The sequence below is a fragment of the Dermacentor albipictus genome, chromosome 1 (genome assembly GCF_038994185.2).
Source record: "Dermacentor albipictus isolate Rhodes 1998 colony chromosome 1, USDA_Dalb.pri_finalv2, whole genome shotgun sequence".
Classification (NCBI taxonomy): domain Eukaryota; kingdom Metazoa; phylum Arthropoda; class Arachnida; order Ixodida; family Ixodidae; genus Dermacentor; species Dermacentor albipictus.
Window position 1 is genome coordinate 359,253,057 of NC_091821.1, and position 3,996 is coordinate 359,257,052.

Sequence of the window (3,996 nt, forward strand, 5' to 3'; positions counted from 1 at the left end):
TCGTTCGTTGACCATGTTTCTGTTAACAGTATCGTGTCAAATGATTGTCCTAGCTGTTCAAAAAACAAGGAGAGGTCGTTTTTCTTATTAGAAACTGACCGGATGTTTAGATGAAAGCATTTAAAGGATTGCTGAAATTTTTTGCCTAAATGCTGACTGAATACTTGCGGCAATATGTAAGTCTCCCCACTTGCACAAGCCATCGTTATCAAGAACTGTTTTTTTAAGCGAGTTTATCAAGATCCCTCTCGGTAGAAACAGCTACTGCGCGTTCACCGTCGGTTTTTCGGACAAGAACGCGGCCGTTGCTGTGCCACACATATTTGTAGTTTGCTCGCTTCGCCCATATCTTTGTCTGAAAGAGCAAATCGCGGGTCCTTTTCGTGAGATTTTCAAGCAGGAATACATCGTCTTTCGATTCACGCAACTTCTGTCTGCTTTTCCACCAGCGGTTTTTATCTGCTTCTTTCGCGAAGCGACAGATTATACCCGGTATCTTTTCTTTCTTTTATGGCAGCCGGTGAACCGAAACAACGTAATTTTCTGAGAGCTGTGGAAGTTCGAGCTGCATGGCTACGTCGTTTAGCTTTTCGAGCAGGTTTTCTTTTTCAGAGTGTTGAATCCCATGAAATTCCAGGTTTAAGCGGCGGCTCCTCCATTCAAGTTGGTCAATTTCAGCGTGAAGCTGATTGACATCGCTCTCGTTTCCCTCAAGTCTTTCGGTTCTGCGTTTTAGATCCTTGATCTCATTTTCATTTCGCTCCGTTCGTTGTTGCAGTTCATCGTACTGTTCGCTCAGAAATTGTAAAGTGTCTTCAATGCCTTCAACTACCTCTCGGAGTGGCAACAGCTGGTCAAGCTTTCCGTTAATGGTCATTAACAACTGCCGCACGTCCTGCGTGTCAGAATCATCACTAGATTTGTTAGGTTGCACACGTAATTTCTGCCGTCTACAGGACGTACAGTGCCAAGCCAGGCGGTACGCATCTCCCTTCGACTTAATTGTCGTGTCCGAGATTCCCGAGCATTTCCCGGTGTGAAATTTAGAAGTACACTCTCTACATTCAATTATAGAGTCTGAAACAGTAAGCGTTAGCTCACAAGTGGCGCATATCATATTGCAGGACATGGTTTGGCACAATTTGGCAGCAGCAGCATCAGCAATAGGGAAAAAAAAGTACTAAGTATCCAAATACTAACCTGCGAAAAGGCAGGTTGTTACTTTGACGATGCTTCTTCGATGCTGCCGCTGCCGCCAATGTGAAAGCAGGCCTCGATTTCCACCACTTTATAGCTTGCTCTGTCGATGGTGGCGCTTGAAGAAGACTGCGGCGTGATCCGGACAAAGAGGGCTTGCAGCAAAGACGCTTGCAGGGCTACGCCCACCAAGGTTGAAGCAAGCACGGTAGCGACGTCACAGGACAGCTGGCGTTATCTGCGAAAAGGCAGGTTGTTACTTTGACGATGCTTCTTCGATGCTGCCGCTGCCGCCAATGTGAAAGCAGGCCTCGATTTCCACCACTTTATAGCTTGCTCTGTCGATGGTGGCGCTTGAAGAAGACTGCGGCGTGATCCGGACAAAGAGGGCTTGCAGCAAAGACGCTTGCAGGGCTACGCCCACCAAGGTTGAAGCAAGCACGGTAGCGACGTCACAGGACAGCTGGCGTTATCTGCGAAAAGGCAGGTTGTTACTTTGACGATGCTTATTCGATGCTGCCGGGGGGCGCGAGCGTCGCTCCTGTCCGAGCATACGTGCCTTCGCATCGCTCCACAGGAAAGACCCGAATGCCAACTTATTCGACAAGGACCAGTCCTCAGACACGGCTCGGCTCCTCTAGAACATCATCCGAACATTCTGGCCAACTTCTGCTGTGATCGGACCAACGTACTGTGAGTTTCTGTGCTTTTGTCACGGACCTGGCAGGGCACCCAGCTAGCCCTAACGGGTGGGAGAGTAGACCTACCGTCAAGTACGCCAAAGGCCCATACTCCTGCAGCAACAATGGCCCCGAAATTCGTCACCGACGCTGATGGATGGACCACCCGAGTATCGAAACATTCCCAAGGTACGCAGCACGTTGCAACGCTCATTTTGCGTCCGCCAACTGGCCTTTTCCTACCTCAGTGGAGCCCACGAACGCTCCACGACCCGCTAAGCGTCTCAGCAGCCCTGACTGCTGCAGAGGCTCGCGCCGCTACAGTAGACATCAAAAAAGAAAAGAACTTGGCCATAATAACCAGTGATGACTCCTCGGCGACAGAAAAGCTCCAACGCATTAACGAAACCACTCTTAATGGCAAAACTTACCCTGTCCACATCTATATCGCTTCGCCCCACAACTCGTGTAGAGGTGTGATCCACAACGTGGAATTGAAAACCCCCACCGAAGAATTGATGCGTGAACTCAGAGCCCCAAATTATGAAATTATTGCGGCTCGTATGATGGGTAAAACAACCACTGCCATCATAACTTTCAAGGGCTCGCATGTACCTCGCCAGGTCATCTTCGGCGGAGGTATATACCGCTGCGTCCCTCACCGACCCAAGGCGCAATTTTGCTCAACATGCTTTGCTATAGGACACCGATCAGACGTTTGTCGCGACAATGGAAAACAAAGATGCAGAACATGTGGAAAGTCTGTCGGAGATCCTGTAGGGGATCATGACTGCAAACCAGGCTGTCCTAATTGTGGCAAGGACCACAAGGCCGATGACCCGACTTGTGAAGTGCGACGAGCCGCTGATAAAGCAGTCAGAGAGGCGGCCTACCTGAAGCGTTTGAAACAACGAAAGGACAACAAGCAAATGAAAACAGTCACCATCGCAAGCCGAAGCCCAAGCCCAAAACGCAACTCCGACAACACATCGAGAGACAGAAGTAGCTCCAGAAGCCGTCAGCCGTACAGGGGCCGCAGCCACTCCAGAGGCAGGAGCCGATCCAGGGGCCGCAGCCGATCTAGGGGACGCGGCCATTCCCGGGGGCGGGACCACTTCGGGGGCCAAAGCCAGTCCGGCAGCAGCGGCCGTTCCGGGAGCGGCGGCCAGTCCGGGGACTTCAACCGGCCCAGAGGTGGCAGCCAGTCTCCGGATCACAACCATTCCCGAGGTCAACAAGACGAGCAACCCGCCAACCAGCGAAACGTGAGTCAGTCACCCGGCACCTCCCCTTTCCCCCCCGCGACCTATGCATATCAAGTTCAAACAAGAGCTCAAAAAGTAGCCAAAGATTATAAGAACGCTCTACTTCAAACCCGCAGACCTAATCAAATGTCAATACTATCGTCACAATCACTAGAGCCTACCGAAGACATGGACATGCAAGCAGAGGCACACGCACCTGAAGCTACACCATTGGGTGATATAGTGCAACCCTTAGTACAGGAAGTAGAACCAGCGTCACTGCAACCGGCAGTGAAAAAGGCAAGATACCACACAACAGCCCTACAACACCTTGAAGCAGATTTTAAACAACTAAGGGACGAAATGAAAGAAATGCAAACCAGTCTAGAGGCCAAGATAGCTCAACAGGTTGCTGCTCAAGTTGAGGAGGCGCTAAAAACATACACTCAACAAATAATGAGCCAAATGCGCTCCCTGTTCAACGAGCTCCTCAGCAGCCAGGCAGAGGCGATGGTCTCTACACAAGTGCAGGCTGCGATGGTCGCATTACCGCGCCAGGAAGAGTGCGAACGACCCAAAGCACGTCGATCTACCAGCGTAACGCGACCCACTCCTTACCCTACAGCGGGCGCCCCGCAAAATCATCAGTAAAACAATGGCGACTAATCTGGTGGTGTGGCAGTGGAACTGTAGAGGGATTGCTCGAAAACGGGGCCTTCTCACGCAGTACATTGCCGCTCAAGATCGTCGACCCGACATCCTCCTACTCCAGGAAACTAACCAAACGAGGTTACCTCATCTTGCAGGCTATACGACGTATAGCCATAATTCGACACTGGCCATTCTCATTCGTAAAGATATAGCGGCAGATGTTG

At 50.9% G+C, this 3,996-nt stretch overlaps 1 pseudogene; it reads right to left on the minus strand.

The window, feature by feature from the left end:
• Positions 1 to 223: 223 nt before the first annotated feature.
• LOC139054098 (uncharacterized) lies at positions 224 to 1,129 on the minus strand (annotated as a pseudogene).
• Positions 1,130 to 3,996: the final 2,867 nt, after the last annotated feature.